The sequence below is a fragment of the Nicotiana tomentosiformis genome, chromosome 1 (assembly GCF_000390325.3).
Source record: "Nicotiana tomentosiformis chromosome 1, ASM39032v3, whole genome shotgun sequence".
Classification (NCBI taxonomy): Eukaryota; Viridiplantae; Streptophyta; class Magnoliopsida; order Solanales; family Solanaceae; genus Nicotiana; species Nicotiana tomentosiformis.
Window position 1 is genome coordinate 155,082,843 of NC_090812.1, and position 21,885 is coordinate 155,104,727.

General features: G+C 38.4%; 1 protein-coding gene across 1 annotated transcript in view; it reads right to left on the reverse strand.

The window, feature by feature from the left end:
* The window catches only part of LOC104116002 (putative pentatricopeptide repeat-containing protein At1g12700, mitochondrial), a 161,600-nt gene extending 140,377 nt beyond the window's left edge, over nt 1-21,223 (reverse strand). The window contains exon 1 of the transcript XR_011413365.1: nt 21,153-21,223. The gene's annotated coding sequence lies outside the window, so the exon portion shown is untranslated. The remainder of the gene's footprint in view (nt 1-21,152) is intronic.
* Nucleotides 21,224-21,885: the final 662 nt, after the last annotated feature.

Below are 21,885 nucleotides of genomic sequence, written 5' to 3' on the forward strand. Positions count from 1 at the left end.
AATTTATAAATAAATAAATAAATAAATAAAATCTCGTCTGTAACTCTATTATTTAGGCTGATTTTTTCATATTTAGCTAAAAGAAATGGATTTCGGCCAATTCCTTTAACAGATTTGCACCCCAAAAAATAATACAGGTTTTTAAAAAATTATCATTTAATATATATATACTATATTAAAAGCACGAATGCCGTAAGCGAAATGTTGTTCGCCTTTTTTGCCGTTTAAAAATAAATTTTACACTAGACAAAAGTATAATTTAAGCTTTTTTTCAAAAAATTTAGGAATTTAAATTAACTAAAATTTTAGTACATATTAAATTCTTCCATGTTTTGAACTCCTATGAAATTAGTCCTAACATATAAGACTCTTTTTTTTTTCTTTTTTTTTTTTGGTACAAAAGATAAATTTTATTAAGTAAACAGATGCGTACAGAGACATTGGTGCCTAAGTTACACCCTATTACAAACTAAGCCATTACTTGTAGTAGTTATATTGTTTGTGGTATTCCTAATGGATCTATCATTACAATGGATATGGTTGCTCGCAAGCCACATGCTGTCAATGGTAATGAGCGCATAGTTGTTAAGCCTTGCTTATCAGCTTCCCAAATTTGTCTAACAAAAAGTGGTGATGCGTCAAAAACTTGCATTTATGAGAAAAACAAAATATTTTCATTTATGAGAAAAATAAAACTTAAGGCTCAGCAAGATGCAATTTTCTTTGTTAACCAATGAAAGAAGAGATATCATCGTTGGTGTCCTAATTTTAATAAAAAAAACATATTCAACTTATAGACGAAATCTATTCTTAACGAATTATCATCATCTTTTTAATTATTTCAACAAATAACGATTTTCGATATTTCTATATATTTAATTATTTGTTGTAAAATATTAAGCCCACATTAGTAATTTTTAGATGTTTTGACTTATCCAATTTTTTTTTGAGCTATAAGCCAACATCTTTATTCCCAAAGGACCAAAATATTTGATTTTTAAATTTATTTTATTTGAGAAATCTTATTATTTGTTTACTTAGGTCACAAATATATCAATAATTTTCATAAAATATTCTTCCAAAGTCCTAATAAATCACAATTATGTATTTGAGGACTTCTATGGCCAAGATTTCTTCGCGATCAACATTCATCTTTTTAGTAGCTTATACTTTTTTTAGCTTTTATTTTACAAGCCAATCACATTATTTAATAATATTTTATATTTTAAAAAATAATATATTCATTTGCATTGGGTACACGCACAAAGCGCGTACCCTAAGACTAGTTGGCTAAAAATAATACAGGTTTTAAATAAAAAGAACATATACAGTTGAAACTATATAATTTGGATAAAAAATTTAATTGGCTTAGAATACCGACCTCTAACAACTTATTTTATTAGAAATTTGACACCCCAAAAAATGCACAATTTTAATAAATAGCCACTACATGTAGAGAAAAATTATTAAAAATACACAATTGAACTCTTGTTATGAAAATATTATATTGTGGATGTCCATAGATAATCTTTCTGAAAAAGATTGTCCATTTAGTAGTCTGTTGAAGTTTATTTACAAGCAGTTGATACAGGCAGGTTGCAAGCAACTCAATGAAATGATTTGCAACAGTTTCTTATTAAACATGCAGGTTGCAAGCAGCTCATGCAGACAACTTACAAGCAGCTAAAGAAAAGCCTCGCAGTCGCTTCCTGAAAAGCCTCACAAATGTTTCCTTTCTTCTATAAATAGAGGAGTTTTCAGTTCATTATGAACATCAGTTTGAAGTTGAATAAAAATATCAATCTCCCTCTATACTCGGTTTTTTCACTTTACCATTTTTATTTTATAACACGTTATCAGCACGAGACTCTGCCATTTTGAGCACTTACTTCGAATTTAATTTCTATTTCAGTGTTCATCTCCGATGTAAGGCGACACTCTTATGTCCATGGTTAGATCTTGTTCATTACGAGCATCATAAGGCAGATTATATCCTTGAGATTGTGAGTTTTTCTTCTTGGCAGTAGTGATGTAGATATCACTTACATCTGGTGTGGCCAAATTTGCGTAATTTAATTTGAGCCTTTTGCTTATATTTTAATATCATTATCATCGCTTGCTTGGTTATATGTTACGTATACAATACCTATTTTGGTATTTGTTTTCATCCTAATTATCTTAATAAAGGATTACAAAGTGGATAACATTGTTAGATCCACTTAAACTCCAGCAGAGTTTGCAAGAAATATACAACCATGAGAAGTGGTTATGTTTCATATATCTCATTGTAACTAAATTTTCTTAACCACCAGAAGTGATGTATGTCTATGACCACTAGAAGTGATAATTTATGCTTTCTATGGTTACAATTAAAAATAAACTAGAAAAATATTCTTTATATTACATGTACGCCTCGATTTGCTCATGGAGTAGTAAATATTTTAAAAGAGGTTGAAGCATCACAATTTGATGTGATTAATGCGCGTTCAGATAATTATGTTCGATTTCCTGAAGGATGAGAATTTTTGATAAATATTAATCCATTCCCTGAAGTGAATGTGATAATATTAATAAAGTCATAAATATGAACATGCTCTTGATGTAAATATATTACAATTCACCTCCAGAAGAGTTAATATGATTGAGAGAATATATACTCAATATTTCGTATTTTAAATTTGTTCCCGGAGAAGTAACACAATTGAAATTTCCTCCTGAAATAGAAAAATATTATGAAAAGGTATTTTCTTGTGCTTAAACAATTGTTTTATATTTTTTATTTGATTATGATTTTCTCTCGTGGTACCAGAAGTGTCCGAGCAATATTTGATAGTACAAATGTATCAACAACTCCCGAAGAGCTAACTGTTTGTCTAGAAGACACATAACACTAGTAGTGTCCGATAAATATTAGATTGTGGATAATAAATGAAGGCTCTCGAAGAGCTTATATACAAATATGCTATTCAGATTATATGATTATGGTCAAAATATATGTTGTAGTAAACCCGAAGTTTACTGATACAAATGGCTGTCATATTGAGATCACAAATGATTGGAAGATTGAAAATCTTTATGTTTCCACAATCATAGGGAGTAAAATAATATGTATGTAAGAAGTTACCCACCTTATTCTTCAATTTGTACTACATCATGTATCACAGTAAATCAGAAGTTTACTAATGCAAAAGCAGTCACAGTAAACTAGAAGTTTTACTGAGACAAAAGTAGCTACTGTAAACCAAAAATTTACTAATATAAAAGTAGCCACAGTAAATCAGAAGTTTACTGATGCAAAAGTTTATGCTATAGTAAACCAGAAGTTTACTTAGAGATAGCACATGCCATGATAAACTTGAAGTTTTCATTTGCCATTTTTAAATGAGCTATTTGAGAATTCAGATAAGCATATACTAAAGAACTAGAAGATTCTTCAAGAATTCTCTTGTATTGCTTGTTCTCATAATAACTTGATTATACCAGCTAAAGTTGGGACTAAACTCCCTGAATTCTGGAATATATAAAAGGTGAATATGGGCTCATTCACCTATCATGTGAATCACTTATAGATGCATATATAAGATGGTTACATGTATGTTTATTGTCAACCTGCAGTTTGGCATTTTAAATTGCCTTTCTCAATTAAGAGCATAATTTTCAATAAAATCAAGATAGTTCATCTTGATGATGTTAGTTTATATCCAAGCTAGTTTAGCATTGAATACCTCTTATTAATGGCTAAACTATTGCTTATGAGAACAAACCCTCATGTGTTGGTCTAAGATTTTCTAAATTACATACAACAGTACTTGTATGCATCAGACCAACAAAATATGATAAGTCATCCCCTCACAATTGGTTTAGGACCAGAAACCAAATATTTTTACTATCTAATAACGTTTGATGTGTGGTATATGATTAATTTCTCTACTACAATACACAAAAATAGGTTTCCCAAAGAAGATTGGGGTTATGTGTTAGTTTTTCTAACATTTGGGGGATGGAATAAATAGCTGGAAAATATGCTATATGAATCGAATTATCATTAATATGATCCTCACTTAGAAGATAATTTAAGTCAAATGCCATAAGCATTTGCTGATCCAAAATGAAATATCATATTTCAGCTACAAATGCTCCTATTAAAATTAAAGTCTCTGGAGAATAAAGTTTACTGCACGCATGAAGCGTAGTAAACCGATTGGTTCCAAAGGTAACAATCCTTGAAAAGGATAGGAGCAAATGATCATAATGAGGAGGAAATGAGCTCTAGAAGAGCCCACGACATAACATTTCATGAAACTCCAGAAGAAGTTCAGGTACATGAATATAAAGAAAGTGATGAGATCTTAGCAAGTTATGTCGCTTAGGAACTGATACAAAACGATCGTCGACGATATATTTGATACAATATAGTTCAAAATATTGTAAAAGATTGTGAGGATCGGACTTGTAGTCCAGACACCTGAAGATGTCATGCCATCTAAATGCAAGTCATAACCTATATGACTCATTTGATTAAGTCTATTTAAAGATCCCTGAAGGATTTAAAATGCCTGAAGCATATAGTTCAAAGCATCGTGAAATTCATTCAATCAGAGTACAAAGATCTTTGTACGGTTTAAATCAATTTGGGCGCATATGATATAATCGCCTTACTGAATTGATGAATGAAGGTTATGTAAATGATGTCATTTGTCCATGCATTTTTACAAAGGAAACAACATCATAGTTTGTTATACTTGTTGTTTATGTTAATGGCATAAATATCATAAGAACTCCAGAAGAGCTCCAAAGGGAAAAACTTTGTCTTAGTCTACAAATTAAATATTTAGCAGACGAGATCTTTATCTATCAATATGTCTATACATAAAAGGTCTTAAAACACTTTTGCATGAACAAAGCGCACCCATTAAGTATACCAAATGGGTGTTCGATCACTTGAAGTGAATAAGGATCCGTTTTGACCTTCAGAAGAGGATGCAGAACTCCTTGGTCCTGAAATACTCTATCTCAGTGCAATCGGTGCACTTATGTATCTTGTTAATGCTAACATAGATGGTGCAGATCATATTGGTTATGCAGATGCAAGTTATTTATCTGATCCACATAAAGCTCGATCTCAAATCAGATACGTGTTTACATATGGAGGTACTGTCATATCATGGCGCTCCACAAAGCAATCTATTGTTGCTACTTCTTCAAATCATGCTGAGATAATAGCTATTCATTAATCAAGTAGGGAATACGTATGGTTGAGATCAATAATTTATTTTATTCGAGAAAATGTGGTTTGGAATATGATAAAAGACCCACAATTTTATACGAAGACAATGTTGCATGCATAGCCCAATTGAAGGGAGGATTTATAAAAGGAGATAGAACGAAGCACATTTCACCAAAATTATTCTACACACACGAACTTCAGAAAAATGGTGACATCGATGTGCAACAAATCCGTTCAAGTGACAATCTAGCAGATTTGTTCACTTTGCCAACTTCAATTTTTGAGAAGATGGTATATAAGATTGGAATGAAGAGACTCAAATATTTGGAATAAGGTTTTCATCAGGGGGAGTGAAATACGCGTTGTACTCTTTTTCCCTTACCAAGGTTTTTCCCACAGGGTTTTCCTTATAAGGTTTTTAATGAGACAACTAGTTATGTGTATTACTAAATATGTGTACTCTTTTTCCTTCACTAGGATTTTTTTCCACGGGTTTTTTCCTAGTAAGGTTTTAACGAGGCACATTATCTTTTAATGAACATCCATGAACTCCTATTATGAAAATATTATATTGTGGATGTCCATAGATAGTCTTTCAAAAGAAGATTATCCATTTAGTAGTCTGTTGAAGTTTATTTACAAGCAGATGATGCAGGAAGGTTGCAAGAAACTCAATGAAATGATTTGCAGCAGCTTCTTATGAAACAGGAAGGTTGCAAGAAGCTCATGCAGACAGCTTACAAGCAGCTTGTCACGACCCGAAATTTTCCGCCGATGGGATCTTGATGGCGCATAACATTTCACTTGCCAGGCAAGCCAACGTTAGAGAATCATTAAACCATTTCATTATTTTGATTCAGTAAATATCAATAATTAACTCAATTGAAATATAATAAGTTTTATTATCATAAAACGGTATTAATTACTACCACCCGGATCTAGAGTCACAATTCACGAGCATTCTAGAATTTACTACAAGCAATAGTCTGAAAGAAATACAACTGTCTGAATGAAAGAAAACAGTAGGACATAAAAGATAGATGGGGACTTCAAGGTCTGTGAACGCCGACAGATCTACCTTGAGTCTCCGGACATCGGACCAATAGCAAATCTCGATCAACCTGAGCCGTTATAAAAATCTGCACAGAAAGTGCAGAGTACAGCATCAGTACAACCGACCCCATGTATTGGTAAGTGTCGAGCCTAACCTCGACGAAGTGGTGACGAGGCTAAGGCAAGGCACCTACAATCAACCTGTACAATTTAACAGTGTATACGCAAATAACAGGAATGAAGAAATAAACAGGAAATGTCGGGAGGGGAGATATACTGAGGGGAATACAAGATAATGAACTACAACAGAATGATTACCGGAGCGGTCAATATACCATGAATCAACAGGAATAGTAAATACAGTAAAGAAAAATGCACGGTATCACCCTTCATGCTTTTACTCTCAATATCACCATAAAATTAATATAAATGGCACGGCATCACCTTTCGTGCTTTTACTCTCATATCATGGCACGACATCACCCTTCGTGCATTAACACTCATAATATGGCACGACATCACCCTTCGTGCATTAACACTCTCCCTTACCATAATACAATGCATAAATAACAACAGGGAGATAGAATAACAAGTACAAACCTTACTTCAACATTTGATTCCATGATATCAGTCTCAACTTTGAAATAAAAACTCAATTATCACCAGAAAATTCCTTAAACATGATAAGAACGATAATTTGAACAACACTAGTATAACACGTAGCAATTTGCCATAAGAATGAGACAATATAAGAAAAATAGAGAAACATGGAAAAACATGTAAATTAGCGGCGCATAGGTACTTGTCACCTCACATATACGCTGCTCACATGAATTTCACTTATCAAATAATCTAAGGTTCCTAATCCCTCAAGTCAGGGTTAGACACAATACTTACCTTGCTCCGAAGGCCACTTAATTCTCAATCACAACTTTTTCTTTGGAATTCACCTCTAAACCACTTGTATCTATTAAAAAATGACTCAATAATATCAAATATTGCTAAAGGAATCAATTATATTGCAAAAATTAAATTTTCCAAATTTTTCCTCCAAAAGGTCAAAAAATCGACCCCGGGCCCGCTTGGTCAAAACCCGATGTTCGGACCAAAATCATTTTTTACCCATTCACCCCGAGCCCGAATATGTAATTAGTTTTTGGAATCCGACCTCAAATTGAGGTCTAAATCCCCAAATTTTCGAAATCCCTATTTTCTACCCTAACCCTAATTCTACCATGAAAACTCTAGATTTTAAGTTGAAAATACAAGAAATGTAATGGGTAATTGAAAGAAAATAGTTTAGAATCACTTACCAACAATTTGGGAAAGCAAATGACTCTTAGAAATCGCCTCTACCTGTTTGGTTCTTGAAAAATGTCGAAGAAATGGCGCAAACCCGTGTTTGGAGTCTATTTTAAGTTACTGGATAGGCCTTTGCCTAAGGCCTTCGCGTTCGCGAGTCTTTCTACGCGTTCGCGTAAGGCAACTCCCCCCAAGCCTTCGCGTTCACGACCCTGTGGACGCGTTCGCGTAGAAGAACATGACCCCCCTCCCCCAGGTCAGTTGAACTATCGCGTTCGCGTGAGACAGATCGCGTTCGCGAAGGGTACCACCCCCAACACTTTGCGTTCGCGATCTGTCCTTCGCGTTCGCGAAGAAGGAATTTCCCCTGCCACATTTTACCTTTCGCGTTCACGACACTACCTACACAAACGCGAAGAAGCGCACATCAGAACAGATGTTGCAGCAAAATCTCATATTTTCTAAGTGCAAATCACCCTGTAGCCCATACGAAACTCACCCGAGCCCTCGAGGCTCCAAACCAAACATGCACACAAGTCTAAAAATATCATGCGAACTTAATCGCGTGATCAAATCGCCAAAATAACACCTAGAACTCTAAATTTAGCACCAAGTCAAATGAAATTCTGAAGAACACTTTAAAACTTCTAATTTCTCAACTGGACGTCTGAATCACGTCAAATCAACTCCATTTCTCACAAAATTTCACATACATGTCTTAAATATCATAATGAACTTGTACCGGGCTTCGGAACCAAAATACGAACCTGATACTAACAATACCAAATATCAATCAATTCTTAAAAACAAATAATTTTCAAACTTCTAATTTTTTATCAAAAATTCATAACTCAAGATAGGGACCTCTAAATTTGATTCTGGGCATACGCCCACGTCCCATAATTCGATACAGACCTACCGGGAGTATCAAAGCACTGATCTGAGCATGTTTACCAAAAATATTGATCAAAGTCAACTAAAATCAACTTTTAAGGCAAACATTCTTATTTTCATTAATTTTCAACATAAAAGCTTTCTGGAAACCTGCCCAGACTGCGCACACAAATCGAGGAGGATAAAAATGATATTTTTAAGGCTTAAGAGCGCATATTCAAGTTCTAAAATATAAGATGACCTTTTGGGTCATCACATTCTCCACCTCTAAAACAATCGTTCGTCCTCTAACGGACATAGAAAAATACCTGGGCTGGTGAAACGGTGGGGATATCTACTCCACATATCGGACTCGGACTCCCAAGTAGCTGCCTCAATAGGCTGACTGCTCCACTGCACTTGAACTGAAGGGTAACTCTTTGATATCAACTGGCGGACTTGCCGAGCTAGAATTGCCACCGGCTCTTCCTCGTAACTCAATTCCTTGTCCAATTGGACAGAGCTAAAATCTAATACATAAGACGGATCACCGTGATACTTTCGAAGCATGGACATATGGAATACCAGATGAACAGCTGCTAAACTGGGTGGCAACGCAAGCCTGTAAGCCACATCTCTCACTCTCTCCAGAATCTCAAAAGGTTCGATATACCTAGGGCTGAACTTGCCCTTCTTTCCGAACCTCATTACATCCTTGATGGGTGATACCCGAAGTAACACTCTCTCTCCGATCATGAATACAACATCATGAACTCTACGGTCGGCATAACTCTTCTGCCTGGACTGAGCTGTGCGAAGTCGATCCTGAATAATCTTGACCTAATCCAAGGCCTCCTAAACTAAATCTGTACCCAATAACCGAGCCTCCCCCGACTCAAACCACCCAACTAGCGACCTATACCGTCTACCATATAATGCCTCATAGGGAGCCATCTGAATGTTCGACTGGTAGCTGTTATTGTAGTCAAACTCCGCTAACGGCAAAAACTAATCCCAAGAACCTCCAAAGTCAATAACACAGGCGCGAAGCATATCCTCCAAGATCTGAATAGTACGCTCGGACTGCCCGTCCTTCTGAGGTTGAAATGCTGTGCTTAACTCAAGCCGCGTACCCAACTCATGCTGAACTGCCCTCCAAAAGTGCGAGGTAAACTACGTACCTCGATCAGAAATGATATACACGTGCACACCATAAAGAAGGACGATCTCACAAAAATAAATCTCTATCAACAGCTTCGAGGAATAGGTAAGTGCTACAAGAATGAAATGCGATGACTTAGTCAGCCTGTCCACAATGACCCAAACTGCATCGAACTTCCTCTGAGTCCGTGGGAGTCCAACAACAAAGTCCATAGTGATACACTCCCACTTCCACTCAGGAATATATAATCTCTGAAGTAAACCACTAGGTCTCTAATGCTCACACTTTATCTGCTAGCAATTTAGGCACCGAGCTACATAGGCAACTATGTCCTTCTTCATTCGCCTCCACCAATAATGCTGCCTCAAGTCCTGATACATCTTGGCGGTGCCCGCCCTGATGAATAGAATACCCGAAACTGTGGGACTCCTCAAGGATCAACTTACGAAATCCATCCACATTAGGCACACAAATACGACCTTGCATCCTCAAAACTTTGTCATCTCCAACAGTAACCTACTTGGCACCACCGTGCTGCAATGTGTCTCTAAGGACAAGTAAATAAGGATCGTCATCCTGTCGATCTCTGATGCACTCAAATAAAGAAAACCGAGCAACTGTACAAACTAGAACACGACTGGGCTCAGAAATATCTAACCTCATGAAATGGTTGGCCAAGGCCTGAACATCCAATGCAAGCGGTCTCTCACCAACTGGAATATATGCAAGGCTACCTATACTGACTAAGTTTCTACTCAAATCATCGGCCACCACATTGTCCTTCCCGGGATGATACAATATGGTGATATCATAGTCTTTCAATAGCTCCAGCCACCTCTTCTGCCTCAAATTGAGTTCCTTCTACTTGAACAAATACTACAAGCTCCGATGATCAGTGAATACCTCACATGGCATGTCGTAAAGATAGTGCCTCCAAATCTTCAGCGCATGAACAATGGCTGCCGGTTCTAGATCATGAACAGGGTAATTCTTCTCGTGAACCTTCAGCTGCCGTGAAACATATGCAATCACCTTGCCACCCTGCATTAATTCGGTACCCAAACCAATACAAGATGTGTCACAATATACTGTATAAGATCCTGAACCTGTGGGTAACACCAATACCGGTGTCGTAGTCAAAGCTGTCTTAAGCTTCTAAAAGCTCGCTTCACACTCGTCTGACCACCTGAACGGGGCACCCTTCTAGGTCAATCTGGTCAATGGGGCTACTATGGATAAAAACCCCTCCACAAATCAACGGTAATAACCCGCCAAACATAGGAAACTACGGATCTCTGTAGCTGATGTGGGTTTAGGCCAGTTCTGGACTGACTCAATCTTCTTAAGATCCACCAGAATACCCTCTGTTGATACAACGTGACCCAATAAAGCAACTGAACTCAACCAAAACTCGCATTTTGAGAACTTAGCATATAACTGGTTGTCTCTAAGAGTCTGAAGAACGATCCAAAAGTGCTGCTCATGATCCTCTCGACTGTGGGAGTAGATCAAGATATCATCAATAAATACAACCACAAAGGAATCTAAGTAAGGTCTTAACACCCGGTTCATCAAATCCATGAATGTTGCTGGGGCATATGTCAGCCCAAATGACATTACTAGAAACTCATAATGCCCATACCGAGTCCGAAAAGCTGTCTTAGGAACATCGGATGCCCTAATCCTCAACTGATGGTAGCCAGATCTCAAATCAATATTTGAAAACACCTTGGCACCCTGAAGCTGATCAAATAAATCATCAATCCTTGGCAATGGATATTTGTTCTTGGTGGTGACTTTGTTCAACTGTCAATAATCTATTCACATCCTCATCGATCCATCTTTATTCTTCACAAACAACACAGGTGCACCCCAGGGTGTGACACTAGGTCTAATGAATCCCTTATCCAGCAAGTCTTGCAACCGCACCTTCAATTCTTTCAACTCTGGCGGGGCCATGCGATATGGCAGAATGGAAATAGGCTGAGTGCCCGGAGCCAAATCAATGCAGAAATCAATATCCCTGTCGGGTGACATCCCTGGCAGGTCTGCAGGAAACACCTCTAGAAACTCACAAACAACCGGCACCTAATCTATGGAAGGAACCTCCGCACTAGAATCGCGGACATAAGCAAAATAATCTAGACACCCCTTCTCGACCATATGCCGAGCCTTCACATAAGAGATAACCTTGCTGGCAGAATGGCCAAGATTTCCTCTCCACTCTAATCGAGGAAACTCCTGCAAGGCTAAGGTCACCGTCTTGGCGTGACAATATAATATAACATGATAAGGTGACAGCCAATCCATGCCCAGTATGACATCAAAATCAACCATGTCGAGAATTAGAAGATCTACATGTGTCTCAAGATTCCCAATGGTGATCACACACGAATGATAAACATGATTTACAATAATAACATCTCCCACTGGTGTGGACACATACACATGAGCACTCAAAGAATCACGAGGCACAACAAAATAAGGAGCAAAATAGGAAGACACATAGGAGTAAGTGGATCTCAGATCAAATACAACTGAAGCATCTCTACTGCAAACTGAAACAGTGCATGTGATAACAATGTCAGATGATTCAGCCTCAGGTCTGGCTAAAAAGCATAACACCGGGGCTGGGCCCCACCACCCTGAACTACGTCCTTGGGATGACCTCTAACTGGATGGTCTCTACCTCTAACCGCCTGACCTCCACCCCTAACAGTCTGGCCCCTACCTCTAGCTGGCTGAGCAAGTGGTGCAACAACTGGTGTCGGAACCATGGCATGAGAACTCTGATTCTGTGAGATACCCGTTTCCCGAGGGCAAAATCTAGCAATGTGCCTCGGATCTATGGCTGTCCAACGGGACGGGACAAAATTAACGGGACGGGACGGGACAGGACGACATTTAGCCGGGACGGTGGCGGGACGGGACGAAATGGGACGGGACAAACGGGATAAAACGGTAGGCCCATCCCGTCCCACTAACAAACAGGACGGGATGGGACGGGACGGGACGGACGGTAGGCCCATCCCATCCCGCTAACAAACGAGATGGGACGGGACGGGACGGGTTCGCGGGCCTTAAGTGCCATTTTAAAAAAAAATTATTTAAGCATTGAGTTTGACAACGGATATTCTTTTGGCAATGACTAAGTTTTTAAAGTTTGCAACATCTAGTTTTTTGACTTATTCAATAAATTTAAAAATTAAACGAAAATTAGGAAAGTAAGTAAAGAATTATAAAATATTAAAACAAAAGACTTGTAATAAAATATTCTCGCAATTATAAATATATAATAGAGTTATAATTTATTTAATATAATTTCGAGTGTAAGAGAATTCATAAAACAAATTCAACGCTTAGAGTCTTTTATTTTATTAATAGAACTTTCAAATCTCACATACAAATATAATTCTTTTGAAGAGCACCTAATCTATGCAGCCACCTTCTAGGAAGGGTTCTGTTTGAACTTTGAACTTTGAACTAGGCCTCTTAGTAGCCAATAAAAAATTATCATACTAATATTTGTAAGCTCCTATATAACTTCGTTGTAACTTATCTATAATTTCTCTCGGACATTGTTCTGGAATTGGCAATGTTGATTGATGTTCCATGAGTTACATGCCGTCATCGCTCCCAGTGCTAAGTATCTCATTGTATTCTTCTTCTTCCCTAGTGGTTAATTTTTCAAAACCAAGATTTCTTCTTTCTCAATTAATCCAATCTCTGAATAATACGAAAATCTCTAGGCTGTCCTCCGCTAATGAATGTCTATGATCTCCGATTTGAAATCTTGCCGCGCTAAAAGCACTCTCCGATGCTACTGATGATGCTTGAATAGCAAGGATATCTCGGGTCATTATGGAAAGTGTTGGAAAAGCCTTGCCACGCTCCCTCCACCATGCCAAAAGTTGTTCGTTGCCTTCTTCGTCTTTAATACTTTCCAATCCTTGATTAAGATAAGAATCAAGTTCATCGTCAATAGAGGAATCAAAACCTGTTATATCATCCATAAAGCTTTGTGGTCCCTACCTAAGTTCCTACATAAGCCCCCCGTCCCACCACTTTTGGTGTGCACAAATCGTTGCTTACATATTTCACATGTAGCACGTTGATTGACTTTATCATGTTTAAAAAATTTCCATACAAGTGATGTTTTGGGACGTTCACCCTTAGGCTTACCCCTTACAGGAGGTACAGGGGGTAAAGCTCCAGATCGAGATTGACTCTGAGTTGGAGCTTGTGTTACGGGACTAGTGGGTGTTTCATCTAATTCTTCTTCCTCATTTTCTTCATCCTCATTTTCTTCGTCCTCAATAAAAATATCCTTGCCAAATTGTCTTTGTAAAGTTTTATGATCTAGTTGTTCTCCGAAATTAATATTATAACATGCGGGGGGTTGGGAAAATGAAGTTTTATCAACATGAGTCATTTCATCTATATGTTTTCTAATTATAGGAGAAGGGCTAGGATTAAGACTAGGATTAGGATTACTACTACTTTCACCTTTACTACTTTTTTTACTAGTTTTTTTAAATACGCCAAATACATTTTTAGGTGCCATAATTTAAATACGAAATTAAATTTAAAAAGTTAACACAAAAATTAAAAACACAAATGAAATACGAAAATAGAACACGTAAAGTAAACACAAAAATTAAGCACTAAAATAATGCGCAAAAAATATATATTAAAATTAGGAGATGGAACGAGTGCACCGTGATTAAATATTGAAACTTGAAGAAATTGCCCAAACTATTGCTCCAAATACTTGATAAATTAATTTGAAGCTTGAAAGTTGCTCCAAATATTTGTCCAAATACTTGAAACTTATCACTTGATTGCGAGAAAATTGAGAGAATAATATAGATAGAATGAAAGAGATTTGAGAGAGAATAATTTATTTTTGTGGGAAGAAATGAAGAAGGATTGGGGTATTTATAGTAGAAAATAGGACCAAAGTATAATTTAATAAACTTATGGATTATATTAAAAGTTTGGGGGTAGGGGGTGTTTTGGTGGGAGTGGGGGCCAAATATGACCGTTTTTTTGCCGTTGGGAACGACTATTTTTGCAATTATAGCGTTGCCCAACGGCTATAATTTTTTAAAAAGGGGCGCAGGACGGGACGGGACAGGCGGGACGGGACGGGACGGGACGAGAGAGGCGAGACGGGACAGACGGGACGGGACGGGACAGACGGGATTGGCGGGACGGGACAGACAGGACGGGACGGGACGGGACGGGACGGGACAGGACGGGACGAAACGGGACGAAATGGGACGAAATGGCCATCCCGTCCCATCCCGTGTCCCGTTTAACATGGGCCCATACCGTTTAAAATTAAGTGGGACAGGACGGGACGGGACGCAGGACGGGACCGAGACGGGACGGGACGTCCCGTCCCGTTGGACAGCCATACTCGGATCACAACAAGTATAACATAACCTCGGCTACTGTGACTGTTGACCCTGAAACTGACCCTGTCGACCTGAATAACCACCCTGATAACTCTAGAGTGGAGGTGCACTAATAGGAGCTGGTGGTACAGTGCATGCTAGCTGGTCAGAATAATGCATCTGAGGCCTATGACCACCTGAGACATCGTGGGATGTCTGGAGTGCTGAATGAAACAACTTGGGAGGATGGCCTCTACCAAAAGTACTCTTGCCTCTAGGTGAGGCAGCATTGAACTCACCGGAATGACGAGGTCTCTTGTCAGACCCCTGACCTCCCTAAGTAAGAACCATCTCGACTCGTCTGGCGACATTAGCAGCTGCCTAAAAAGAAATCTTACTCCCAGGCTCCTTAGCCATCTACAATCTGATAGGCTCAGCAAGTCCATCAATAAACCTCCTCACCCTCTCTCTCTCGGTGGGAAGCAGAAGAATAGCATGACGGGCCAAATCCAAAAAACGGGTCTCATACTGAGTAATCGTCATACCGCCCTGCTGGAGACGCTTAAACTGATGGCGACGCTCCTCTCCCAATGTGATAGGCAGAAACTTCTCTATGAAGAGCTAAGAGAACTGGTCCCAAGTAAGAGCAGGAGACCCAGCTGTTCTGGTCAACAAGTAATCTCTCCACCATTTCTTGGCGGAACCAGTCATCTGAAATGCAGCAAAATCGACCCCATTGGTCTCCACTATACCCATGTTCCGTAGAACCTCGTGACAACTATCAAGATACTCCCGGGGGTCCTCTGAAGGAGCACCACTGAAGTGAACAGGAAAGATCTTGGTAAACCTGTCCAATCTCCATAAAGCTTCAGAAGACATGGCTGGCCCATTTTCGACCTGTGCCACAATAATCGGCTGAACCAATCCGACTGGCTGAACTGTTGGAGCCTGATACTGGGGAGCTATCTTCTCCGGAGTGGGAGTGGTAGGAGTCTAGGCTCCTCCTCCAGCCTGAGAGACTGTTGGTGCCATGGGGAATGCGCCAGTCTGGGCCACACTCTCCATAAGGCCCACCAAATGGACCAAAGCGTCTTGAAGTACTGGAGTAGCAATGAACCCCTCCGGAACCTGAGCTGGTCCGACAGGAACAGTCTGGGTTGGAACCTCCTCGTCAATCTCTATATGAGGCTCCACTGCTGGGGCTGCTGCTCGGGCCCTAGGCTGAGCCCTGCCCCTCCCTCGGCCTCTGGCACGACCTCGACCTCTACCCCGCTTAGGAGCTATCACTGGAGGCTCTAGCTGCTGCTCAGCTGAGGAAGCGGTACGTGTTCTCGCCATCTGCGAGAGAATAAGAGTAGAAGATTCAATCAGTATTGTGAAAGAAAAATCGCATGACAAAGAAGAATAGAAGTGAAACTTGTTCCTAAACTTCATAGCCTCTGGAAGATAAGCAAAGACGTCTCCATACCGATCCTCCAAACTCTACTAAGCTTGCTCGTGAATCGTGAGACCTATGCAACCTAGGACTCTGATACCAACTGTCATGACCCGAAATTTCCCACCGACGGGATCGTGATAGCGCCTAATATTTCACTTTCCAGGCAAGCCAACGTTAGAGAATCATTAAACCATTTCATTATTTCGATTCAGTAAATATCAATAATTAACTCAATTGAAATATAATAAGTGCAAAATATCATAAAACAATATTAATTACTACCTCCCGGATCTAGAGTCATAATTCACGGGCATTCTAAAATTTACTACAAGCAATAGTCTGAAAGAAATACAACTGTCTGAATGAAAGAAAACAGTAGGACATAAAAGATAGATGGGGACTTCAAGGTCTGTGAACGTCGACAGATCTACCTTGAGTCTCCGGACAGCGGACCAATAGCAAATCTCGATCAACCTGAACCGGTATAAAAATCTGCACAGAAAGTGCAGAGTGAAGTATCAGTACAACCAACCCCATGTATTGGTAAGTGTCGAGCCTAACCTCGACGAAGTGGTGACGAGGATAAGGCAAGGCACCTACAATCAACCTGTACAATTTAACAGTGTATACGCAAATAACAAGAATGAAGAACTAAACAGGAAATGTCATGAGGGGAGACATATTGAGAGGAATACAAGATAATGAACTACAATAGAATGATTACCAGAGCGGCCAATATACCATGAATCAACAGGAATAGTGAATACAGTAAAGAAAAATGCACGGTATCACCCTTCGTGCTTTTACTCTCAATCTCACCATAAAATTAATATAAATGGCGCGGCATCACTCTTCGTGCTTTTACTCTCATATCATGGCACGGCATCACTCTTCGTGCATTAACACTCACAATATGGCACGACATCACCCTTCGTGCATTAACACTTACAAAATGGCACGACATCACCCTTCGTGCATTAATACTCAAAAAATGGTACGACATCACCATTCGTGCATTAACACTCACAATATGGCACGACATCACCCTTCATGCATTAACACTCTCCCTTACCATAATGCAATGCATAAATAACAACAGGGAGATAGAATAACAAGTACAAACCTTACTTCAATATTTGATTCCATGATATCAATCTCAACTTTGAAATAAAAACTCAATTATCACCAGAAAATTCTGTAAAACATGATAAGAACGATAATTTGAACAACACTAGTATAACACATAGCAATTTGGCATAAGAATGAAACAATATAAGAAAAACAGAGAAACATGGAAAAATAGGTAAATTGGCGGCGCATAGGTACTCGCCACCTCACATATATGCCATTCACATGAATTTCACTTAGCAAATAATCTAAGGTTCCTAATTCCCTCAAGTCAGGGTTAGACACAACACTTACCTCGCTCTAAAGGCCACTTATTTCTCAATCACAACTTTTCCTTTGGAATTCAACTCCAAACTACTCGTATCTATTCAAAAATGACTCAATAATATCAAATATTTCTAAAGGAATCAATTATATTGCATAAATTAAATTTTCCAAAATTTTCCTCCAAAAGGTCGAAAACTCGACCCCGGGCCCGCTTGGTCAAAACCCGAGGTTCGGACCAAAATATTTTTTTACCCATTCACCCCCTAGCCCGAATATGTAATTAATTTTTGGAATCTGACCTCAAATTGAGGTCTAAATTCCTAAATTCCCGAAATTCCTATTTTCTACACTAACCCCTAATTCTACCATGAAAACTCTAGATTTTAGGTTGAAAATTCAATAAATGTAATGGGTAATTGAAAGAAAATGGTTTAGAATCACTTACCAACAATTTGGGAAAGAAAATGACTCTTTAAAATCGCCTCTACCCGTTTGTTTCTTGAAAATTATTGAAGAAATGGCTCAAACCCGTGTTTGGAGTCTGTTTTAAGTCACTGGACAATCCTTCATCGCGTTCGCGAGAGGCCTGTCGCGATCGCTATTCACAACGACCTAAGGCCTTCGCGTTCGCGAGTCTTTCTACGCATTCGCATAAGGCAAATCCCCCCAAGCCTTTGCATTCGCGACCCTGTGGATGTGTTCGCGTAGAAGAACATGACCCCCCTCCCCCAGGTCAGTTGAACTATCGCGTTCGTGTGAGACAGATCGCGTTCGTGAAGGGTACCACCCCCAACGCTTCGCGTTCGCGACCTGTCCTTCACGTTTGCGAAGAAGGAATTTCCCCTACTCCATTTTACCTTTCGCGTTCATGGCACTACCTACGCGAACGCAAAGAAGGGCACATCAGAACAGCTGCTGCAGCAAAATCTCAGATTTTCTAAGTGCAAATCACCTCGTAGCTTATCCGAAACTCACCCGAGCCCTCGGGGCTCCAAACCAAACATGCACACAAGTCTAAAAATATCATGCGAACTTGCTCGCGCGATCAAATGGCCAAAATAACACCTAGAACTCTAAATTTAGCACCAAGTCAAATGAAATTCTCAAGAACACTTTAAAACTTCTAATTTCTCAATTGGACATCCGAATCACGTCAAATCAACTCCATTTCTCACCAAATTTCACACACATGTCTTAAATATCATAATGAACCTGTACCGGGCTCCGGAACCAAAATACGGACCCGATACTAACAATGCCAAATATCAATCAATTCTTAAAAAATAAATAATTTCCAAACTTTTAATTTTCATAAAAATTCATAACTCAAGCTAGGGACTTCCAAATTTGATTCTGGGCATATGCCCAGGTCTCATAATCCGATACGGACCTACCAGGACCGTTAAAGTACGGATCCGCACCCGTTTACCAAAAATATTGACCGAAGTCAATTAAAATCAACTTTTAAGGCAAATAATATTTTTTCATTAGTTTTCAATATAAAAGCTTTCCGAAAACCTATCCGGACTGCGCACACAAATCAAGGAGGGTAAATACGAGATTTTTAAGGTTTAAGAGCGCAGATTCGAGTTTTAAAACATAAGATGACTTTTTGGGTCATCACACAACTAAAGAAAAGTCTTACAGATGCTTCCTTTCTTTTATAAATAGAGGAGTTTTTAGTTCATTATGAACATCAGTTTGAAGTTGAATAAAAATATCAATCTCCCTCTATACTCGGCTTCCTCACTTTTTTGTTTTTTATTATAACAACTCCATGTTTTTGGCTAAAATAAAGTTTTTCAGCTAAAAATAATGAGTTCTAGCCAAAAAAGATTTTTATATTGATTTGGCTCGAAAAGAAGAAATATACAAATGGAAAAAATAGTCATAGCATCTAAAGATGATTAAAAGGAAATACGCATATGGTAAAACTTAATTTATTTGGCTAAAATATAGAGTTCAACCATATTTGTTTTTCACATATTTATCCCGAAAAAGAAGAAATACACAGTTGAAACAAATAGCTATTGGATCTAAAAAAATACAAAGCTAAGATAAAATATGCATTTTATATTTAGATGAAACAAGAAGAAATACAAATTTGGAGCAAATAAATTATTTTATGTGACTACGTGAAAATTAACAGTTGAAAAATACCCCATATATATATATGGGGGCAAAATAGGTTAATGGGCAAGCCCTCTCTTGTCGCAATGTTGTGGGGTGTCATAGGTTGTTACCTCGTAGCCAACTCGAAGGGGCTGAAGTTCGACGCAAAGCTTTTTGGTTGTTAAATTATAGCACGATTGAGCAACATCCAACAACCTACGGCATCTGTTAAATTATTCTCTCTGTCTAAGCTTTCAAAGATAAGACGACCTACGGCATCTGATGAATCCTCGTTGCCAAAAATCACGGTAGTAGTTACGGAACTACTGCACCGGGAGAGGACAACCTTTTGTTCCTGCTCCTCTTTCTTCGCTTCGGGGATGGAGGTCCTACCATAGGTAACAATAGGCACAAGCAAGTTGACCGAAGGGGACCGTTGCTTCTACTCCTCCACCGAGGTGCCATTTATATATATATATATATATATATATATATATATAAATGAAGGTGTCAAGTATATAAATCCCCACTATCCATGTCGTTCATATGAGTTTATTCCTAGTCTTAATATATGTCTTCAAGTTTTCTACAAACTATATATTTCCTCTGTTCCATTTCATATAGCACTCTTTCCTTTAGTATGTTCCAAAAACAGCGATATATATACGTACGGGATGGGTCTCCAACACCAGATGTAGTAAAATTTTATTCAAGTTTTCTACAAAGTATATAGTACTCATCTGTTCCATTTCATATAATACTCTTTCCTTTACTATATTCCAAAAAAAAATGGCACCTTTCATAATTGGTAACTTGTTATCGTTAAACTTCACATGCCATAGAGAGAGACAAAGAGAGTGTGTGTAAGGGGAAGTAAAAGAAAAATAGAATACCCTGATACGTCCATAATAATACCACTTAACTTCCACAAACACTTTAATGTTCGAGAAGCTAAAATAAAAAAAATACTTTAAACACATGGTAGCTATAATTAATTATCCTTGATTCGTTTTAGCCTCTGTGTTTAAGACAAGATAACGTAAGTAACATGCCTCTACAATAAAACATGATAAGCTATACTTCTCATTGGGTAACTCCAAGCTGCACAGAAAACTACTTATCTTCACCAATAGGAAGCACAATAGTACCCATGGGGAAGACCTCGTCCGGAATGGATTTGTACACTCTGACCTTGTTACAAAGGAGGTAACTTTTGGTTTCTGCAATCTTCCTCGCCCTAGAATTTGCATTCGAGACTGTAGGGATACAAGCTGGTGTCATTGCAGCTGATGGTATAGTTTCTCTAGGCAAATGGCACAATGATTTCACTGAAGAAGACTTTCTCATTAAAAGTGAGCTCTTGCACGTCCCGCAAAATTGGAGATGCATTACCTTATCCGTGGAGATAGATTGAGTCATATCCTCTTCATCTTCTAAGGCATAAATACTTAGAAGCATCAGAACCAGCAATGATAAGCCAATCACAATAGTCGGAATGAGTACATAGTGAAAACAATTTGACTTTGGTTCAAGAGAAGTGAAATAAGATAACTTTTTGTTAGGATCGGGAACCCGGGTAGTGCGAAATTTAGCCAAACAACGATATAATGACAATAACAAAGACATGAGATTTGTGTATACAACGAACCAGATTTGTGTGCTTTCATGATCACAAGAGCACCATGAAAAACTTTTAGAACTCCACCTTTACTTGCGTATTTGCACCCAAGAGATTCTAGAGTGCCCAAAGAGATGAGATTATTTTTCAAGTCAGGAACATGTCTAACATCGGTGATAATTCTCACCACACCATCGTGCATTTTGATTCGGACTGTACCTTTTCCAAAAACTTTGCAGGCAACATTGTTGCCCATCAAGACAACTCCACCTCCAATAGATTCATATGCGGTAAATAAATTCCGAT